This window comes from Schistocerca nitens, chromosome 4, assembly GCF_023898315.1.
Source record: "Schistocerca nitens isolate TAMUIC-IGC-003100 chromosome 4, iqSchNite1.1, whole genome shotgun sequence".
Taxonomy (NCBI): Eukaryota; Metazoa; Arthropoda; class Insecta; order Orthoptera; family Acrididae; genus Schistocerca; species Schistocerca nitens.
The window spans coordinates 30,633,135-30,657,159 of NC_064617.1; positions in this window are offsets into that span (position 1 = coordinate 30,633,135).

A 24,025-nucleotide genomic window follows, 5' to 3' on the forward strand; every position below is an offset into this window, starting at 1 on the left:
ACTAAACTAGCGCAGGTACGACGTTCACTCGACCACGGCTTGATGCCGACTGACCTGTTGAGTGCGTGAACGCACAGATGGCGTCGCTACTCCCCCCACAACCCGCACTGTGACCAATCGGAGGTTACTTTCTGAACCGCCCTCGTATATATAAATGAAAAAAGAAAAGACACTTCACTCTCATGGTGTGCTGTGTGCTAGTGAGATACACGGTGTTAAGGGGCAACAGTCGTTGGGGCGGCAACCTCTGGCGATCCTGCCGTACCTCCATAGTATATGTGGTGTCACCGCCAGACACCACACTTGCAAGGTGGTAGCCTTTAAATCGGCCGCGGTCCGCTAGTATACGTCGGACCCGCTTGTCGCCACTGTCAGTGATTGCAGACCGAGCGCCGCCACACGGCAGGTCTAGAAAGACTTCCTAGCACTCGACCCAGTTGTACAGCTGACTTTGCTAGCGATGGTTCACTGACAAATTACGCTCTCATTTGCCGAGACGATAGTTAGCGTAGCCTTCAGCTACGTCATTTGCTACGACCTAGCAAAGCGCCATTATCGTTTGTTATTTATCTTGGGATGCATGTACAGTCAGACCGATGTTCACCAATTATGGATTAAAGTTAAGTATTCCAGCAGCTACGTACTTTTCTTGATAGTATAATTACTTTACCTGTTCCAGACCTCATGCCAGCCTGCGTGAACTTAAACGTGTGCCTTTCGGCTTCCTCCAAACCCCGTGAATTGGCTCCTGCCAATTCACAACATATGGCGACGAGCTAAATCGCTTGTATACCAATTGATACCCTGATTTACTTGTCATGGCTTCGCCACAATCTCCAGATGTACTGTCCGAATTTTATCGCTTGCAGAATCAGCAGACGCAGGCGTTATTGGATGCCCTTGGGCAGCTCGTCCAGGGTCAACGTGCGATGCAAAACGATGCGGCAGCCGCCGCTCCACCACTACCGCAGCCACAACACGCAGTTGCACCACCTTTTCGTCCTTTTGATGCAGCACTGGAAAGCTGGACGGAGTGGTCACGCCAATTTGGATTCCATCTCGCCGCCTACAGAATTCAAGGTAACGAGCGGCAGCCTTTCTTATTATCGTGCGTCGGCGTGTCCACGTACCGTGTGATAGTGAAATTATTTCCCCCATGCGACGTAGCAACTCTGTCCTACGAAGAAATTTTGTCTGCATTAGATGCATATTTCAAAGAATCAGTCAATGTAGTTGCAAAAAGGTATACGTTCTTTCGTACAAAACGTACGGCCGGTCAAACTAATCGGGAGTGGGTTGCAACTTTGCAAGGCCTTACAAGGGATTGTGCTTTTGAGTGTCAGTGTGGACTCCCTTATTCAGATACTATGGTGCGTGATGCAATTGCACAGAACGTTTCTGATGTTCGTATACGGGAACAGATTTTGAAACTAGTCAATCCCTCCCTTCAACAAGAGATGGACATATTGGATCGGCAGGATACACTTGACTTTGCTCAGAAATCATTTGAAATTTCCCCAGCCGTGTGTCAAGTTAACCGGCCCGCTGGGCGATCTACACGGAACAGTAAACAGTCCTCACGCCCGGCCGCGCCAAAGTCGCCTGACTCTCAACCACGTGTACCGTGCAAGCAAGCAAATGCTGTGAAATCATGCCCGCGGTGTGCTACTAGACATTCGCGTAAGAATTGCCCGTCACGCCAGGCTATTTGCTTTTTCTGTAATAAAAAAGGACATGTTCAAAGTGTTTGCCAGAAAAAGCACCGATCGGAAGCTCCAAACCATTCCAGGCCCTTTGCTTCGCGCTGGAATCGGAATCGAACCAAGGATACTCCGGCTCGTGAACCTTTGCCCATGGAAATTCATGTAGTTCATTCCACTCCGCCCAGTGCCACTCTCTCTAACAGTGACTGTGTTAGTCCCACAAATAGTGTGTGTCGACATCGCCGGAAAACGCGTCAAGTCGCAAGTGCTTGTGTACCAGTGTCTGTTCACGTTGCACGAGACAGTCGCTCTTGTCGTCAGCAGGACAATAAACTTTTTGTAGACTTGGACATTAATGGCAACGTGATACCATTCCAGCTCGATACCGGAGCTGCAGTTTCACTGATCACTCAAGACACGTACAAACAGCTAGGTACACCTCCGTTGCGTGCCACAAATGTTAAGCTCAGTAGCTATTCCGGTCAGCATATCCCTGTGTTAGGACAGTGCAGCCTTCTTGCAACATACAAGGGACAGACAAAATTTGTGTCATTTTACGTCCTTCGTTCTTCTTCTGCAGTGAACTTGTTTGGTTTAGATTTATTTCAGTTGTTTAACTTGTCTATAGTAAATCAGGTCCTATCAGTGAACCAGACTGTGCCTACAGCCAGTGTTTCTCATCTATGTGAAGAATTTGCAGACATTTTTGCACCGGGCCTTGGTTGCGCTAAGAACTATAAAGCGCATTTAGAACTGAAAGTAAATGCGCAACCGAAATTTTTCAGAGCGCGCAATGTTCTCCACGCATTGCGTGATGAGGTCGCAAGAACGTTACACGATTTGGAATCACAAGGTGTGATTGAACGTGTGCAGGCTTCTCTCTGGGCGTCACCCTTAGTAATTTTGCAAAAGCCTTCCGGAAAATTAAGACTTTGCATGGACTTCAAGGCCACAGTGAATCCCCAACTAGTGACTGCAACTTTTCCTTTACCCCGCCCGGAAGATCTTTTTGACAAACTGTGCCCGGGTAAATATTTTTCGAAGTTGGACCTAGCAGATGCGTACTTGCAAATACCGGTGGACGAAGAATCCCAGCGCGTTTTGGTGGTTAACACGCATCTTGCTTTGTACCGATTCAAACGACTGCCATTCGGGTGTGCATCCGCCCCTGCATTGTTTCAGCAATATCTACAAACTGTTTGTGCGTCGGTCCCTACTGCAGCAAACTATCTGGACGATATTGTGATCTCCGGAAAGACGGAAGAAGAACATTTAGCCAATCTCAGAACATTATTTCAGGTCTTGCGACAAAATGGTCTTCGCTTGCGGATGGATAAATGTGTGTTTTTTGCTCATGACTTACCCTATCTGGGCCATGTACTCAATGCCCAAGGCATGAATCCCAGTCCAGAGCACCTCCGTGCCATACAAGACTTGCCTTCGTCGCAGAATTTGAAGCAGCTACAGAGTGTGCGGGCAAAATCAATTATTACCATCGCTATGTGCGCCACGCCTCTTCCATTTCAGCTCCGCTTCATCGCTTACGCCGTAAAGGTGTTCCGTTCGTCTGGACGACGGAATGCGAACGCGCCTTTCGCCAGTTGAAATCGGCGTTGCTTTCCACTACTTGCCTTACGCCATTCGATCCCCAGAAACCCCTTTTGTTGATGGTAGATGCATCGGATTTCGGGATCGGTGCTGTGCTTGCGCACAAAGATGGATCGCACGATCGCCCTATTGCCTTTGCGTCCAAATTGTTCTTGTCTGCGCAAAGAAATTATGCACAGATCGTGAAAGAAACTTTGGCTCTCGTATTTGGTGTTACTAAGTTTCATGATTTCTTGTATGGTCGTCACTTTACCATCATCACAGACCACAAACCTTTGACATCGCTTTTTCATCCGAACTAGCCTGTACCTCCACGTACAGCGCAGAAATTCATTCGCTGGTCTATTTTCCTCTCGCAGTACCGCTACAATATCTTGTATCGGTCCACTGCTAAGCCCGGAAACGCCGATGCGTTGTCCCGTTTGCCTGTTGCTGAGGATAGAGCATTCGATTCTTCCGAACTTGCTTGCATGTTCAATGATGGGGAAACCGATGACGTGGTCGAATCGTTTCCGATTGATTTTCGTCGTGTAGCTACAGCCACAGCTGCTGACCCTGTCCTTGCTACCGTTTTGCGTTTTGTTGCTACGCAATGGCCCTTGTCGAAATCACGGATCGAGGATCCGTTAGTTCGCCGATTTTTTGCTCACAAGGAGGACGACGTGGTGTTTTGCTGTTGCGTTCTGATAATGATCAGTCCCGGGTCGTGGTCCCACGTTCGTTACAGTCCTCTGTCTTACGGCTTCTCCACCAAGGACATTGGGGTATAGTGAGAACGAAACAACTTGCTCGTCAGCACTGTACTTGGTTCGGAATCGATGCTGCGATTACGAATATGTGCTCTTCTTGCATGGCGTGTGCCGAATACCAATCCGCACCACCGCGGAAATTCTTTGCATGGCCAAAATCCACTACCCCTTGGCAACGCTTACACATCGATTTTGCTGGTCCATTCTGGAATGCTCGATGGTTGGTTGTTGTCGATTCATTCGCTAATTTTCCTTTTGTTGTTCGGATGGCTTCCACGACGTCATGTGCCACCATCCAAGCGTTATTGCTCTTTTTGTCCTCGTATCGCTCTCAGCCCCGAGATGGCCGCTCCCTGGCTGAGTTGCTCCACGGTCGTCCTCATAGAACCTTGATGTCTTTGCTACATCCGCCGCATCAGGTTCCTGTGCAGCGGCAGACACCTGCTTTTGCTCCAGGCGACGTTGTATACTACCGCAACTACCGAGGTTCACGGCGTTGGCTTGAAGGGCGCATTCTTCGCTGCCTCGGCCGCGCTATGTATCTGGTTTTGGGGGCCTCTGGTGAGGTGCGTCGGCATCTCAATCAGCTGCGCCTCTGTCGTCGCCTGGGTTCTGCCGCTCCCCGTCTGCTTTCAGCGGCGGTGCCGTCCGGTCAGCGCCCTGGGGACCCCTCTACTGGCTCGCCTCATCCCCAGGTGTTACCGACGCTGGCTTCCATTTTGCCCCATGGCGACGCGCCGCCGCCTGTTCTTCCGCCGGCGACGCCCGCAGTGGACGCGTCGCTGCAACCGCCGGGCGCCTCCCCGGGTCACGCGCCGCCGATCGCTTCCCGTGACCAGCTGTCCTCCGACATGGAACTCTTGCCCGCTCCGGACCACATGGCGTCTTCGCCCGTCGGGTGCCCCAACCCAATGGAGGTCGACCCTTCGGCCCCTCCTGTCTCTCTAAGGGCGCATACACCGCATGTTGGCGTGCACCCTGGACTAGGTTTTCAGGCGTTTCCTAGCTCCCCTCGGACCGAATGGCAGGGTGCGGGTGCCACAGCCTCGCCTGTTGTTAGGCTCCCCACCTCGTCGCATACGTCAACATGGGGTCCTCCCCACGGCGGGCGGAAGCCTGATAACACAACCGTACGCCGATTTGCGGGGGAGGAATGTGGTGTCACCGCCAGACACCACACTTGCTAGGTGGTAGCCTTTAAATCGGCCGCGGTCCGCTAGTATACGTCGGACCCGCGTGTCGCCACTATCAGTGATTGCAGACCGAGCGCCACCACACGGCAGGTCTAGAGAGACTTCCTAGCACTCGACCCAGTTGTACAGCCGACTTTGCTAGCGATGGTTCACTGACAAATTACGCTCTCATTTGCCGAGACGATAGTTAGCATAGCCTTCAGCTACGTCATTTGCTACGACCTAGCAAAGCGACATTATCATTTGTTATTTATCTTTGGATGCATGTACAGTCAGACCGATGTTCACCAATTATGGATTAAAGTTAAGTATTCCAGCAGCTACGTACTTTTCTTGATAGTATAATTACTTTACCTGTTCCAGACCTCACGCCAGCCTGCGTGAGCTTAAACGCGTGCCTTTCGGCTTCCTCCAAACCCCGTGAATTGGCTCCCGCCAATTCACAACAGTATAAGGCCTTCGTAGGCAAGGCCATGTCTAGTAGAGGAGGTCTCATGTTGCTAGTCCTCAGGTCTCAGCTGTAACACAGTATTTGTCATTCAATAGTAACAGAATACATGCTGCTGGTCAGATAGTGTCTTTGACAGTGAAATGGAAAGAGGGCAGCTTTATGAATGTTTTACCTTTTTATATATAAATAGTTTCACATGGCATCGTATATACACTGAAATTCGTCAGGCGACTGGGTAACAGAACACTGTTAGTTGAAATGCTATTTCTCAACATGTGACAGACCTCTGGAAAGCTACAAGCCTTGGGAAATATGCCTTAGAAACGAAGCTCCACAACACCTTGAACTGCAGCAAAGGTGTCATGTTATGGAGAGATCTGGCAAACATTCCCAAGGAGGAACTGAAATACTGGTCTGCTCAGGAAAGAATCGTCGATGTGCAAAATATACTGAAAAGGGTTTTTAGGGATCAAGTAATACATGACTCCTTCATTCTTACTTTCATTAGCACGAACCTCCTGTAGCATATCAAGACAGGTTCCCTTCATCGAAGTATACATCCCTATGTCCTCAAGCCAATGCGCTGTTTTAAATGCTCGCGCTTTGGGCACACCACCTTAGGATGTAAGGGTGATGGCACTTGTGGCAAATGCGGCAATGTCCATCCTCTCCTCTGAAATATGTAGATTGTGCTGCGAAACACCCTTTATGGAGTAGGGGCTGTAGTGTCTTCCTTGAAGAAGAGAAGATGAGGCCAAGATCTACAAGGCCGTACCACCTCCCACATTCATAACATATACTGCTTTAGCCCTTAGAAAGCCTATTCAGACAGCCAGTCCTCCTACACAATCGGAGATTGCTGGTCTCAGCACTAGTACCCCCGTTTGTCAGTGCACTTGGCAAGCTGCAATTGTTTCAGAGCCCATAGCCCTCTGAGAACTTCAGACAAAGTCACAGTTGCCACCGTTGTGGTGCTCCTGATATTTCCAAGGCAGAGTCTGGTAAAATATCCAGCACTGCCTCTAACCCTGCAGCAATTCCCACAAAGCCTTCCCTGGCCAAGAAAGCAAGTAGGAAGCTTCCATTACAGGCACTTCAGTCTGGAACTGCGCGACCGCTACGGTCGCAGGTTCGAATCCTGCTTCGGGCATGGATGTGTGTGATGTCGTTAGGTTAGTTAGGTTTAAGAAGTTCTAACTTCTAGAGGACTGATGACCTCAGATGTTAAGTCCCATAGTGTTCAGAGCCATTTGAACCATTTTGAACCCCACAATTATGTGTTTTACAACTACCCTTTCTCCATGTGGTAGCTCGAAGCAGCACTGTCTGAGACTTTGACATTTCACCAGGTAAGGACCAAATCAGGAACTGCGTGCATCGACATTTGCCAGCAGCATCAAAGGAAATCCTTCTTGAATGTGTTAATGTGATATGATAGACAGGTAACTTTCCCAACTCGTGGAGAAAGGCAATTCTGATACATGCCCCCAAACCAGGAGAGGACCACACATGTCTCCTGAACGAGATGTGTACGAAAAACCAGTTAATCATCGTTTGGTCTGGCTATTAGAGACCAGGCGACTTAGCAACTCTGAGTGCGGATCCCGGAGATTTCAATCCACTGTCGACAACCTGGCCCTCCTTGGCGATGCAGCAGTCTTTGCAATGTAAACAAAACAGGTCTGTTTCGTTATATTCTTTGACATCAGTAAGGTGTACGCTGCTACTTGGAGACACAATATTGTTGTGCGATTCCATCAATGTCACCTTCCCATTCTCACACTGTCCTTTCTATCTGAGATTTTTTTTTTCCCCTGAGATAGAGACGTGCTGTTCGATTGTTTTGAGCTAAGTGCTGCCCTCTTTGACATACCTGTGAACAGTATCATGTCTTTAGTGCGGAGTCCTATACAGTGCTCCTTATTTGTGGACAATTTTGCTATTTTATGTTAATCCTTCAGTGTTATAACAGCAAACTGTGCGTAGATGAGATGTGTGGAATGCAGAGACAGGTTTTCAGTCTTCTTCAGAAAACTGTGTGTGTGTTCATTTTAATCGTTCTACTCGAATTTTTAATTTACTTTTAAAGATTCAGCATGGTTCCTGTGGTTCATTTTTTACTTAAAACTATCGTGGTTACCCCATCAGAGAGACCTGAAAGTCAGAGCCCTGAAGGCACTGAATACCATAAAGTATCTTAGCCAAAAGTCTTGGGGAGCAGACAAGGTGCAACTGCTCCAGTTTTACAAGGCTTTTGAGCGTTCACGGCTACACTGTGGATGCACAGTGTATGGGTCAGCGAGTCCTCCTTATCTGAAGATTATTGACGCTATCCACCATGAGGAGATTAGGCTGGCCACTGGTGCTTATAGGAGAAATCCCATAAATATTCTCTGAGTCGAGGCTAGCGAACCGTCACACACCATCCACAGGAAGGTTTTCATAGGTTCCTCGCAGCTCTAAATTCACCTGCATATACTCTTGCTCGTGCGCCTATGGAACGCCTTTTCTCCAATCGTCGACGAGTAACAACGCCATTTGGGATCCTCGTGCAGCATGTGCTAGAGTCACTTGGTGTGGCAAACACACAATCCAAAATCCTGGGTTGTAGCTGCTTGCCACCATGGTTACTGCATAGGTCCACGGTAATTTTAAAGTTAGTTCAGTACAGGAGAGACTGAACTCCAGCAAATATTTTTAATACTTTATTTTCTGCCGTTTTAACTGAACACAGCTGTACAGTCGTCTTTACGTGTGGGTCGGAATAGGGACATTGCGTTGTTTGCTCTGTTATGTTCCCTGATCGTATCCTTAAGGTTCAGCTGCCTCGAGACTTTACGATCACCAACACAGAACTTTATGCGACCTCGCAGGCACTGAAGCAAATGGGACGCGCCTCGAGTGTTAAATTCCTGTCCTGATTCTCCGATTGTCCTTCACTCTCTGCTACGTTTGCACCCAGCAGTTAAAGTAGTCGAGAATATCCACGACGCCCTCTCTCACCTACAACGGCTGTGAAGGAGGTGTCTTTCTGCTGGGTGCCAGGATACATGGGTACTACAGCAGCGAAAAAAAGAGCAGATGCAGCAGCCAAGGAGGCGTGTAGCGATCCTAAGCTATTTCAGTGTGCTGTCCCCCTGCATGCTATCACCTCGCTGTTCAGGTACACAGTTATACGTCAATGGGAAGACGACTGGGCTGAAGCTGCTGATAATAAGCTACGCGTAGTAAAGCCAACTACGGGGCCGTGGCGCATCTCCTTTCGGCCACGTAGATAGAATGAGAACCCGCCTACTCGTCTTCGCCATCATCTGATGCATGGCTTCTTTCTCCAGCGAGAGGGTCCTCTAGCGTGTGTTGTTCGTGCGCCACATTTGTTTCATTTTCGGACCAGAAAGCAGCGGCACATCTGCAGGCAGTTCTGCCCTCTACTGCGACGTTGAAATGAACGTGGTTAGATTTTTAAAATTTTGTAGCTTGTCCAACATGTTTCCAAAAATGTTAGGGATATTTTCATAAGACAAGTATGTTAACACAGTGACTGGCTCGACATTTTTATTTTCTTTACTTTTTGTTAATTAATTAGTTAATTTATTTATTGTAAGTTTTGAGCCATTCACATTTCCCTGCGCCTTTCTTTTAGCTCTTCTGTGGTTTTACTTCTGTTTTAATCCTTTGAATAGCACTTTTCACTCTTCTCCGTTGTATTAAGGCCTATGAGATAAGGTGATTGTGTGAGTCAAAGGGAATCGGGTGGATGTGAGTGAATGAGTGGTTTTCTTCTCACTGTTTGATGACAATGTCAAACATTCTATCTACACGATTCTTTTAATAACTGTAAGGTAACTGAAGACGTCGCCGTTGAGAGTCTGTAAGCTCCAGACACACACACACACACACACACTGAGCATTCACTGGTAGCGGGACATGCTCTAGGAAATAGACATCGTACTGCGTTCGAAACGACATCAATAATTACACGGAGTAGTAGTTCCTGGGGTAGCGTAATTAAAGAAGCGACTGCGATAAAAATTTGTGACATCACCCTCAGTAACATAGCGGCCTACAGCTAAGCACGGGTTGGGACTCGGCCATCATGGGGCTGATTCGGACGTGAAAACATACAGCGCAGGAGAGGGCAACAGTGACGTCACGGAAGGCAGCGGTTTATTTTTTTATTATTTTTTTTTTCCAGTCATCAGTCTTCTGAATGGTTTGATACGGCCCGCCACGAATTCCTCTCCTGCGCCAACTTCTTCATTCAGCGTAGCACTTGCAACCTACGTCCTCAATTACACTACTGGCCATTAAAACTACTACACCAGAAAGAAATGCAGATGATAAACGGGTATTCATTGGACAAATATATTATACTAAAACTGGCATGTGATTACATTTTCACGCAATTTGGATGCATAGGTCCTGAGAAATCAATATTCAGAACAACCACATCTGGCCGTAATAACGGCCTTGATACGCCTGGGCATTGAGTCAATTAGAGCTTGGATGGCGTGTACAGGTACAGCTGCCCACGCAGCTTCAACACGATACCACAGTTCATCGAGAGTAGTACCTGGCGTATTGTGACGAGCCAGTTTCTCGACCACCATTGACCAGACGTTTTCAATTGGTGAGAGATCAGGAGAATGTGCTGGTCAGGGCAGCAGTCGAACATTTTCTGTATCCAGCATGGCCCGTACAGGACCTGCTGAAATGTAGGGTTTCGCAGGGATCGAATGAAGGGTAGAGCCACGGGTCGTAACACATCTAAAATGTAACTTCCACTGTTCAAAGTGCCATCAATGCAAACAAGACCGAGACGTGTAACCAATGGCACCCCATACCAACACGCCGGGGTGATACGCCAGTATGGCGATGACGAATACACGCGCCCAATGTGCGTTCACCGCGATGTCACCAAACACGGATGTGACCATCATGATGATGTAAACAGAACCTGGATTCATCCGAAAAAATGACGTTTTGCCATTCGTGAACCCAGGTTCGTCGTTGAGTACACCATCACAGGCCCTCCTGTCTGTGATGCAGCGTCAAGAGTAACCGCAGCCATGGTCTCCGAGCTCATAGTCCGTGCTGCTGCAAACGTCGTCGAATTGTTCGTGCAGATGGTTGTTGTGGTGTCATCGCCAGACACCACACTTGCTAGGTGGTAGCCTTTAAATCGGCCGCGGTCCATTAGTATACGCCGGACCCGCGTGTCGCCTCTGTCAGTGATAGCAGACCGAACGCCACCACACGGCAGGTCTAGAGAGACGTACTGGCACTCGCCCCAGTTGTACAGCCGACGTTCATAGCAATGGTTCACTGACAAATACGCTCTCATTTGCCGAGACGATAGTTAGCATAGCCTTCAGCTACATTTGCTACGACCTAGCAAGGCGCCGTATTCAATTGATATTGAGATTCTATTAATGTATCATCAAGAGCGATGTTCTACAAATGTGGATTAAAGTTAAGTATTCCAGAAGCTACGTACTTTTCTTTATAGCATTCATTACGTATCCTGTTTCAGACCTCACGCCAGCCTGCGTGAGTTTAAGCGCATGCCTTTTCGGCTTCCTCTCATTGTGTCTAGGCTGTCTTGTCTAGACACAACATATTTGGCGACGAGTCTCAAAAGAGGATTTAGCGTTCGTATTGCCCTAATTTACTTGTGTCATGGCTTCGCCACAATCTCCAGATACACTGTCCGAATATTATCGCTTGCAGAATCAGCAGACGCAGGCGTTATTGGATGCCCTTGGACAGCTCGTCCAGGGTCAACGTGCAATGCAAAACGATGCGGCAGCAGCCGCTCCACCGCTACCGCAGCCACAACACGCAGTTGCACCACCTTTTCGTCCGTTTGATGCGGCGATGGAAAGCTGGACGGAGTGGTCACGCCAAATTGGATTCCATATCGCCGCTCACAGAATTCAAGGTAATGAGCGGCAGCCTCACTTATTATCATGTGTCGGCGTCCAGACGTACCGTGTGATAGTGAAATTATTTCCCCGACACGATGTAGCAACTCTGTCCTACGAAGAAATTTTGTCTGCATTAGATGCATATTTCAAGGAATCAGTCAATGTAGTTGCAAAAAGGTATATGTTATTTCGTACAAAACGTACGGCCGGTCAAACTAATCAGGAGTGGGTTGCAACATTGCAAGGCCTTACTCGGGATAGTGCTTTTGAGTGTGAATGTGGACTCCCTTATTCAGATACAATGGTACGTGATGCAATTGCACAGAACGTTTCTGATGTTCGTATACGGGAGCAAATTTTGAAACTAGTCAATCTCTCCCTTCAACAAGTGATCGACATATTGGATAGGCAAGACACACTTGACTTTGCTCAGGAATCATTTGCAACCTCGCCAGCCGTGTGTCACATTAACTGGCCCGCCGGGCGAGCTGCACGGAACAGTAAACAGCCCTCGCGCTCGTCCGCGCAGCTGCCGCCTAGCTCTCTGCCACGTGTCCCGCGCCAGCAAGCAAATGCAGTGAAATCATGCCCGCAGTGTGCAACCAGACATTCGCGTGAGAATTGCCCATCACGCCAGGCTATTTGCTTTTTCTGTACTAGAAAAGGACATGTTCAAAGTGTTTGCCAGAAAAAGCTTAGATCGGACACTAACAACCATTCCAGGCCCTTTGCTTCGCGCCGGAATCGCAATCGAACCAAGAATACTCAGGCTCGTGAACCTTCGCCCATGGAAGTTCATGTAGTTAATTCCACTCCGCCCAGTGCCACTCTCTCTAACAGTGACTGTGTTCGTCCCACAAATAGTGTGCATCGACGTCGCAGGAAATCACGTCAAGTAGCAAGTGCTTGTGTACCAGTGGCCGGCCGAAGTGGCCGCGCGGTTCTGGCGCTGCAGTCTGGAGCCGCGAGACCGCTATGGTCGCAGGTTCGAATCCTGCCTCGGGCATGGATGTGTGTGATGTCCTTAGGTTGGTTAGGTTTAACTAGTTCTAAGTTCTAGGGGACTAATGACCTCAGCAGTTGAGTCCCATAGTGCTCAGAGCCATTTGAACCATTTTTGTGTACCAGTGTCTGTTCCCGTTGCATGAGACAGTCGCTCTTGTCGTCAGCAGGACAATAAACTTTTTGTAGACTTGGACATTCATGGCAAGGTCATACCATTCCAGCTCGATACCGGAGCTGCAGTTTCATTGATCAATAAGGACACGTACAAACAACTGGGCACACCTCCGTTGCGTGCCGCCAATGTTACGTTAAATAGTTATTAAGGTCAGAATATCCCTGTGTTAGGACAGTGCAGCCTTCCTGCAACATACAAGGGACAAACAAAATTTGTGTCATTTTACGTACTTCATTCTTTTTCTGCTGTGAACTTGTTTGGTTTCGATTTATTTCAGTTGTTTAACTTGTCAATAGTCAATCAGGTCCTATCAGTGAACCATACTGTGCCTTCAGCCAGTGTTTCTAGTCTATGTGAAGAATTTGCAGACATTTTTGCACCGGGTCTTGGTTGCGCTAAGACCTATAAAGCACATTTGGAACTGAACGTCAACGCGCAACCGAAATTTTTCAGAGCGCGCAATGTTCCCCACGCATTGCGTGATGAGGCCGCAAGAACGTTACACGATTTGGAATCACAAGGTGTGATTGAACGTGTGCAGGCTTCACTCTGGGCATCACCCTTAGTAATTTTGCCACAACCTTCCGGAAAATTGAGACTTTGCATGGACTTCAAGGCAACAGTGAATCCACAACTAGTGATTGCAACTTTTCCTTTACCCCACCCGGAAGATCTTTTTCACAAACTGTGCCCGGGTAAATATTTTTCTAAGTTGGACCTAGCAGATGCGTACTTGCAAATACCAGTGGACGAAGAATCCCAGCGCGTCTTGGTGGTTAACACGCATCTTGGTTTGTACCGCTTCAAAAGACTGCCATTCGGGTGTGCATCCGCCCCTGCATTGTTTCAGCAATATCTGCAAACTGTTTGTGGGTCGGTCCCTACTGCAGCAAACTATCTGGACGATATTGTGATCTCCGGAAAGACGGAAGAAGAACATTTAGCCAATCTCAGAACATTATTTCAGGTCTTGCGACAAAATGGTCTTCGCTTGCGGAAGGACAAATGTGTGTTTTTTGCTCGTGACTTCCAATATTTGGGACATTTAATCAATGCCCAAGGCATACATCCCAGTCCCGAGCACCTCCGTGCCATACAAGACTTTCCTTCGCCGCAGAATCTGATGCAGCTACAGAGTGTGCTGGGAAAACTAAATTACTATAATAAATATGTGCGCAAAGCCTCTTCCATTTCAGCTCCGCTTCATCGCTTACGAAGGTGTTCCGTTTGTCTGGACGACGGAATGCGAACGCGCCTTTCGCCAGTTGAAATCGGCGTTGCTTACCAATACTTGACTTACGCCATTCGATCCCCAGAAACCCCTTTTGTTGATGGTAGATGCATCGGATTTCCGGATCGGTGCTGTGCTTGCTCACAAAGATGGATCGCACGATCGCCCTATTGCCTTTGCGTCCAAATTGTTCTTGTCTGCGCAAAGAAATTATGCACAGATCGAGAAAGAAGCTTTGGCTCTCGTATTTGATGTTACTAAGTTTCATGATTTCTTGTATGGTCGTCACTTTACCATCATCACAGACCACAAACCTTTGACATGGCTTTTTCATCCGAACAAGCCTGTACCTCCACGTACAGCGCAGAAATTCATTCGCTGGTCTATTTTCCTCTCGCAGTACCGCTACGATATCTTGTATCGGTCCACTGCTAAGCACGGAAACGCCGATGCGTTGTCCCGTTTGCCTGTTGCTGAGGATAGAGCATTCGATTCTTCTGAACTTGCTTGCATGTTCATTGATGCGGAAACCGATGACGTGGTCGAATCGTTTCCGATTGATTTTCGTCGTGTAGCTACAGCCACAGCTGCTGACCCTGTCCTTGCTACCGTTTTGCGTTTGGTTGCTACGCAATGGCCCTTGTCGAAATCACGGATCGAGGATCCGTTGGTTCGCCGATTTTTTGCTCACAAGAAGAGACTTTTTGTTCGACGTGGTGTTTTGCTGTTGCGTTCTGATAATGATCAGTCCCGGGTCGTGGTCCCACGTTCGTTACAGTCCTCTGTCTTACGGCTTTTCCACCAAGGACATTGGGGTATAGTGCGCACGAAACAACTTGCTCGTCAGCACTGTGCTTGGTTCGGAATCGATGCTGCGATTACGAATATGTGCTTTTCTTGCATGGCGTGTGCCGAACAACAATCCGCCCCACCGCGGAAATTCTTTGCATGGCCGAAAGCCACTTCCCCTTGGCAACGCTTGCACATAGATTTCGCTGGTCCATTCTGGAATGCTCGATGGTTGGTTGTGGTCGATTCTTTCAGTAATTTTCCTTTTGTTGTCAGGATGTCTTCTACGACGTCTTCTGCCACCATCCAAGCGTTATCCAATATCTTTTGTATTGAAGGTCTTCCACAGACTATTGTTTCCGACAATGGCCCACAATTCATGTCTGCAGAATTTCAGTCATTCTGCAAGGCTAATGGTATTCAGTATCTGACATCCGCACCGTTTTCGCCTCAGTCAAACGGTGCCGCTGAACGATTGGTCCGGACTTTCAAGTCACAAATGTTGAAGTTGAAAGAGTCGCATTCTCTGGAGGACGCGTTATTGCTCTTCTTGTCTTCGTATCGCTCTCAGCCCCGAGATGGTCGCTCGCCGGCTGCGTTGCTCCACGGTCGTCATCATCGAAGCTTGATGTCTTTGCTGCATCCGCCGCATCTGGTTCCTGTGCAGCGGCAGACACCTGCTTTTGTTCCAGGCGACGTTGTATACTATCGCAACTATCGCGGTTCACGGCGTTGGCTCACAGGGCGCATTCTTCGCTGCCTCGGCCTCGCTATGTATTTGGTTTTGGGGGCCTCTGGTGAGGTGCGTCGGCATCTCAATCAGCTGCGCCTCCGTCGTCGCACGGGTTCTACCGCTCCCCGTCTGCTTTCAGCGGCGGTGCCGTCCGGTCAGCGCCCTGGGGACCCATCTACTGGCTTGCCTCATCCCCAGGTGTTGCCGACGCTGCCTTCCATATTGCCCCATGGCGACCCGCCGCCGCCGCCGCAGCCTGTTCTCCCGCCGGCGCCGCCCGCTGTGGACGCCTCGCTGCTGCCGCCGGGCGCCTCCATGGGTCACGCGCCGCCGATCGCTTCCCGTGACCAGCTGTCCTCCGACTTGGAACTCTTGTCCGCTCCGGACCAGATGTCGTCTTCGCCCGTCGGGTGCACCGCCCCGATGGAGGTCGACCCTTCGGCCCCTCCTGTCTCTCTAAGGGCGCATACACCGCATGTTGGCGTGCACCCTGGACTAGGTTTTCAGGCGTTTCCTAGCTCCCCTCGGACGGAATGGCCGGGTGCGGGTGGCACAGCCTCGCATGTTGTTAGGCTCCCCACCTCGTCGTATACGTCAACATGGGGTCCTCCCCACGGCGGGCGGAAGCCTTATAACACAACCGTACGCCGATTTGCGGGGGAGGAATGTGGTGTCACCGCCAGACACCACACTTGCTAGGTGGTAGCCTTTAAATCGGCCGCGGTCCATTAGTATACGCCGGACCCGCGTGTCGCCACTGTCAGTGATAGCAGAACGAGCGCCACCACACGGCAGGTCTAAAGAGACGTACTGGCACTCGCCCCAGTTGTACAGCCGACGTTCATAACAATGGTTCACTGACAAATACGCTCTCGTTTGCCGAGACGATAGTTAGCATAGCCTTCAGCTACATTTGCTACGACCTAGCAAGGCGCCGTATTCAATTGATATTGAGATTCTATTAATGTATCATCAAGAGCGATGTTCTACAAATGTGGATTAAAGTTAAGTATTCCAGAAGCTACGTACTTTTCTTTATAGCATTCATTACGTATCCTGTTTCAGACCTCACGCCAGCCTGCGTGAGTTTAAGCGCGTGCCTCTAGGCTGTCTTGTCTAGACACAACAGTTGTTGTCTTGCAAACGTCCCCATCTGTTCACTCAGGGATCGAGACGTGGCTGCACGATCCGTTACAGCCATGCGGATAAGATGCCTGTCATCTCGACTGCTAGTGATACGAGGTCGTTGGGATCCAGTACGGCGTTCCGTATTACCCTCCTGAACCCACTGATTCCATATTCTGCTAACAGTCACTGGATCTCGACCAACGCGAGCAGCAATGTCGCGATACGACAAACCGCAATCGCGATAGGCTACAATCCGACCTTTATCAAAGTCGGAAAAGTGATGGTACGCATTTCTCCTCCTTACTCGAGGCATCACAACAACGTTTCACCAGGCAACGCCGGTCAAGTGCTGTTTCTGTATGAGAAATCGGTTGGAAACTTTCCTCATGTTAGCACGTTGTAGGTGTCGCCACTGGCGCCAGCCTTGTGTGAAAGCTCTGAAAAGCTAATCATTTGCATATCAGAGCATCTTCTTCCTGTCGGTTAAATTTCGCGTCTGTAGCACGTCATCTTCGTGGTGTAGCAATTTTAAACTCTCAGTAGTGTATATGCTCGTTTTATTCCAATCTATGTTTTCTTCTACAGCTGTGCCCTCTGCACTTCCCTCTAGTATCAAGGAAGTCATTCCCTGGTGTCATTCCGTGGTGTATTAACAGATATCCTATATCCTTCTGCTTGTCAGTGTTTTCCAAATTTTCTTTTCCTCTCCGATTCTTCGCATAACCTTCTCATTCCTTACCATATCAGCCCACCTAATTTTCAACATTCATCTGTAGCACCCCATGTCAGATACTTCGATTCTCTTCTGGTCCGGTTTTCCCACAGTCCATGTTTCACTGCCATGCAATTCTGTGATCCAAACGTAGATTCTCAGAAACTTCTTCCTCAAATTAAGGCCTGTGTTTGATACTAGTAAACTTCTCTTGGCTAGAAATGCCCTTTTTTCCAGCGCTAGCCAGCTTTTGATGTCCTCCTTGCTCCGTCCGTCGTTGGTCATTTTTCTGCCTAGGTAGTAGAATTCCTTAGCTTCATCTACTTCCCGACCATCAATACTGATGTTAAGTTTCTCGCTGTTCTCGTTTCTGCTACTTCTCATTACTTTCGCCTTTCTTCGATTCAATCTCAATCCATATTCTGTACTCATTAGACTGTTCATTCCGTTCAGCAAATCATGTAATTCTCTTTCACTTTCAGCCAGGTTAGCAATGTCGTATCATTGATATCCTTTCACTTTCAATTTTAATTCCATTCAAAAACTTTTCTTTTATCTCTGTCATTCATTTACAGACTGAACAGTAGGGGCGAAATACTATGTCCGCTATCTATCCCTTCTCCCTTCTTTGATCTTAAGTCCTCTAAAGCTCTCTTAAATTCTGATTATAATACTATCTCTTCCAAATCGACTCCTGTTTCTGCATCTACTACATCAAACAAATCTTCCCACTCATATACACCTTCAATGTACTCTTTCCATGTATCCGCTGTCTGCTCTGCATTTAACAGTGGAATTCCCCTTGCACTCTGAATGTTACCACCCTTGCTTTTAATTTCATGGAAGGCTGTTTAGACTTTCCTATATCTAAGTCAGTCCTTCCGACAATCATTTATTTATAGATTTCTTCACATTTTTCGTGCAGCCATTTCGTCTTAGCTTCTCTGCATTTCCTATTTATTTCATTCCTCGGCGATTCATATTTCTCTATTCCTGAATTTGCCTGAACATTGATGTACTTCCTCCTTTTATCGACCAACTAAATTATTCCTTTTGTTACCCATGGTTTTTTCGCAGTTACTTTCTTTGTACCAATGTTTTTCTTTCCTTTTTAGTACTGGCTACTGAACTATTCCTTATTACTTTATCTATAGCCTTAGAGAATTTCAAGCGTCATTCCTTAGTACTTCCGTATCCCCCTCTTTGCATATTGACTCTTTCTGACTAATCTCTTAAACTTCAACCTACTCTTCATCACTACTACATTGTAATCTGAGTGTACATTTGCTTTTGGATACAATCCAATATCTGATTTCGGAATCTCTGTCTGACCATGATGTAATCTGACTCAAATCTTTCCCTGTCACCCGTCCTTTACCCAGTATACCTCCTCCTCTTGTGATTCTTGAACAGAGTGTGCGCTATTGCTAGTTGAAATTTATTACAGAATTTATTTTGTTTTTCTCCTCTCTCATTCCTTGTCCCAAGATCATATTTTCCTGTACCATTTTATTCTGCTGCTTTCCCAACAAATGCATTCCAGTCCCCCATGACTATTAAATTTTCATCCCCCTTTACGAACTGTATTACCTTTACAGTATCCTCATATACTTTCTCTATCTATTCATCTTCAGCTTGCGACTTCGGATGCTGGTGTTGGTTTGCTGTCGATTCTGATAAAAAGAACCCTGTCACTGAACTGTTCATTCTCCGCCCTACCTTCCTATTCATAATGAATCCTACTCCCGTTATACTATTTTCTGCTGCTGTTGATATTACCCTATACTCATCTACCGGAAATTCTTGCCTTATTTCTATTTCACTTCACTGACCCCTATTGTACCTAGAGTGAGCCTTTTCATTTCGCTTTTCTGCTCATGCTGAACACTCGCAAGTCAGATTAACAGTGTCCCATTTGATAAGCTTCTGAAGGGACACTTCAGCGCACAGAAGGAGAGTCTCGGCCACACACGAGCTGCTGCTGCAGCCGCTACACGGGCGGAAAGAGAGCTGGGGAGGGAGGCCAACAACACCGGGGCGCGCAAGCAAGAAGTGCTCGAGTTAACGCGGCCTGCATTACATCATCTACACAAACAAAAAAAATCTATCTGCTGACCGGAGGTTGCTTCGAACAGCTCGAGATCTACGCTATGACTTCCCAACAAACTTCTTCCTTCACGAAACACTTAAAACCAAAATCATGCTAAAACATATCACCACATTCACGTTCTACAGACTTAAATATCAATGGACTCACAAAATCACTCTTGCAGCACGATTCTACAACGTTTAATTTTCCGAAATTCAAACATGCATTTCCTCCCTACACTATTCTCGAAGCAATTCAAATGGCTCTGAGCACTATGGGACTTAACATCTGAGGTCATCAGTCCCCTAGAACTTAGAGCTACTTAAACCTAACTAACCTAAGGACATCACACACATCCATGCCCGAGGCAGGATTCGAACCTGCGACCGTAGCGGTTGCGCGGTTCGAGACTGTAGCGCCTAGAACCGCTCGGCCACTCCGGCCGGCTCTCGAAGCAGTATCGGATTCACTCCAATAGCATCCTCTGGAAAACGAAGAAATCAATGAAACTGTCAAGAGAACAATAACGCCTACCACGATTTGAGATGATGTAGCAACCTGATATAGAGAGACAAGTTGTTGAGCATACTTCAATCAGTTCTTATAGAAGAGGACTATAGTCTCTACATCGGCTATATTTTCAAGTTTTTCATCTGCCACAGAATTGGACGGAAAGTTTCTACAGCAACGAAATTCCAAGATCGCAATATAACATCATTAAGACCACTGAGATGAAGCTATATAAGCACATCAACAGGCAACCAATCGCAGCTGGGTTCTTTTCAACCGAGAGGGTTGTCCCTCAGCAGTAAGACAAATACCGGGATTTGCTTTGTTTTTGATGATGAGAAACCTTATGGGCCGTTACTTGTACATTTATTTAAGTACCGTTTCTAATTATATGACATAATATATTGCAGTAAGAACTCACAACATCTTCCTTTCAACTATCTACCCATACACAATTAAAAATCCTACAAAATCAAAGTAAATGCCCAGCAGTCCTAAATAAGTGATGCTACAACAACGCAAACTACAACTATGAATACTCAGAGGTGGGTCTGTTCTTTTTTTCTACAACCCCTCAAAGCAGTTCACATGAAAATTCTGCGTTTGTGCAAGATCGATGTTTCAGGTTGACGAATTTATAGGAGCACAAGTCGCCGGAGAAGCAAAAGTATGAAACCGACAAACGTGGTCATCAGATTCACAAGGATTATACATGAAGTATTATTTAGCGGTAAGTTAATCACTTGCTTGAAACAGCGCACATGTAGTAATTAGAGAAAGACAGTTTCACGTGTTGTTGCACGTCCTTTTGGAGTCTGAATGAAGTGATTATAGCCCTCTGAAATGGAATATTTCGGTGTTGGTCTCTTGTTACGTGCTATGTACTTGCACAGGCTTTACGTTCGTGAACCATCACACAACGATTGTACACAAATTCAGTTTTACAGATAAATAGCATAGATGGGAAGTGGAACACACACATCTCCAGACCTTACATTAATTTTTGTTCAGTTTTAGCCGTTCGATCTGGTGTACATGCTTTGTTTGTGATGAAGAGAAATCTTATGGATCGATACATGTACCGTTTCTGACTATATGGCATAATATGTTGCAGTAAGAAGTGATAGCTTACATACGGTGCGCTGTTTGCGTATTGTGAACTATTTAACTGGTGTCTCCAAACAGTGCGAACTAATGTAATTGCTGACATGCCTGGTTAGGTGAACAAACAGTATATTAATGTTCCTCATTCTTTCAGGATAACCTATTCAAAATCTGTTAATAACACTCTAAAGAGCTACAAACTGTCAAGAATTGAAATTTTGATTATAAGATAATGAAACTTCTTCATTTAATAAAACTTTTCAAATCTTCTTTTCGACTAGCAATAGATCGTAAAAGTAATTTCTTATACCGGCATTACAGATAATCAAAAGCTAAGAATGTCGCCGAAAATTTATCCCGCACAATAACGATACAGTTTCATATCTTAAATTCCATATGGTGGAGTCAGTCGAGAAATTCATAACACGTCTGTCGTAGTGGACTAAATTATATCCTAAGAGGAAGCATTATTGAATGAAGGAAGAAGTAATTTGTGTAACAAAAATGAAAAATGAGTGGTACAAGATTTATCTCAATTTATATACTTCAATCCTATTCAACAGAAATACACTGCAGTTACTCTAACCTAACTACAAAATTATACAAGTGTTTATTAACTGTTCCACGTATTATAACACTATTTTATAGAGAGATACTTCACATCTATGGCATAATAATGTGCGGCATTTCTTTTATTTGGTTCAGTTTTGAAATTACGACTTTTGAGGGCCTTTGTCAGTGTTTTCCATGTGTTGCTCCTTTCTTCGTCTATTCACCGGAGAACCTTATCATACCTTGTCGTTTCAGTCCACCAAATTTACAACATTCCTCCATAGCCCCACAACTCAGTCGCTTCGATTCTTCTGTTTCCCCGCTTTACGGAAAGTCCATGATTCATTACGGTACAACTCAGCGCTCCAAACAGTCCATTCTCAGCGATTTCTCCTAAGATTAAGGTCGATGTTTGATACTAGCAGACTTTTCTTGGCCAGGGATGCCATCTCAGCCTGTTCTTTGTGTCCTCCTTGTTTTGTCCGTCATGTGTTGTTTTGCTTCCATGGTAGCAGAATTCCTTAACTTTGTCTACTTCGTCTTCCAAAATGTTATCACTAATACCTTTTTTGCTACATCTCATTACTTTAATATTTCTTCTGTTTACTCTCAATCAGTGTCCTGTACTTATTAGACTGTTAATTCAATTCAACATGCCCTGCAATATTTACTCTCTTTCACTGAGGATAGCAATGTGATAACTGAATCTTACCGTTGATATTATTTCACCCTGAATTTTAATTCCCCGTCTTGCTTTTTTACCGTATATATTTGTGTGATGTAAGGATTGAAAACACTACGTTCTTGTATTACACAATTTTTTATCTCAGCACTTCCGTCTTGGTCTTCCATTCTCGTTCGTCCCATCTGGTTCTTGTACATATTGTACGTTATCCATCTTTCTCTATAGCTTATTCGAATTGTCCTCAGAATTTCGAATATCATCCACAGTTTAACGTTGTCGAATGCCTTTACCGGGTCGACATATCCTTTAAACGTGTCCAGATTTTGGTTAAGTCTTGCTTTCGTTATCAAATGCATCAGTGATGCCGTTGCCTTTTCAGAAGCCAAATTCATCTTTACCAGTTTCGTTGCCGTTGCTAGTTTGCTTCTAAAACTTACATGGATAACAGTTTTCGATTCGCTATGTTTGACTGTCTGCGAGTACAAATTGTAGCCTCTAAAAGTTAAGGTCACCAATAAATATTAAAAATATCCACACGGACCAGCATTCAGATATGCAAGCTACTGCATGCCATCTATCTTGCTATAAAAACTATCGAAACATGAGTTAATAATTTCCCTCCTGCATCCAAAAGGGTACGTAAACTGTTGTCGTTATTCTGAATATTTATAGCGATCATCCTACATCTACACTGTCGACAGAAATGATTTGTATTCCCTCCGTGACTAACAGTTACAGAGTGATTAAGTAAGTACGTTATCAGCAATATTCATTCTTCATTTGATGAAACAGTTCACAGCATAAAATCAGTAAAACAGTATGTAAATGGTAAATGACCTGTTGGTATTCTGTTTGTTTATAAACACAGTGAGGATAAAAGATAACCAGTGAAGGCTGGTGTTCTTGCTAAATGTGTCTAGAAGCAGATAGAATGTCATGATCTCTTACGAGTAATTTCCGTATCGATTTTATATGTCACAATACAGAAAATGTACTTTCCGTTTGTAATGGCAGAATGTATTTGAAGACTGACCCTATAAAGATAAATAGTAGCTGAACATGAAACCAGTTGCAAAGAGGAAAATCTCAAAGATTCTCAAGTAAATATTCATACAATTAGGCAGTTATTTTCTGACCAACTTGGAAACATGAAAATGTTAATGATATTTACTGGAGACACTCCTAGGCGGGTTGTTGATTTATGCAAGAATGTGAAAGTGGGCGCTGTATGTAAATCACCCTCCAGTCGTGTGACGGCTAAAGGAGACACGAATCACCGTTACTTTGGTGTATTCTGAAAAAATCACTCATAAAACAAATGACAAACAATGGCAGTATTAATACAAGGAGACCTTGCCGTATATGACAAAAGGAGTCGGTGGAGAGTTTATAACAATCGTGCAGTCGCATTGTGCCGGGTGAGTGTTGTAGTATTAACTGAAAGGGAAATGTTCCTACACAAGGCATTACGCCGCGTCTGACGATTGCATCTCGATCTCTCCATTGTGTCGTAGGTGGAGGATGAAGTGGCTGCAGGATCAGTCATTGGTGGCACCAACGACACTCACTAAGGGCAAAGTGAAAATCAGCATGAAATTTCTCTCAGTTCCTTGACACATCGTACATCAGCTCTGGTGGTGGCAAGCCGTCAGCAGCTCTCGGCGAAATCTGAAGTCCAAGA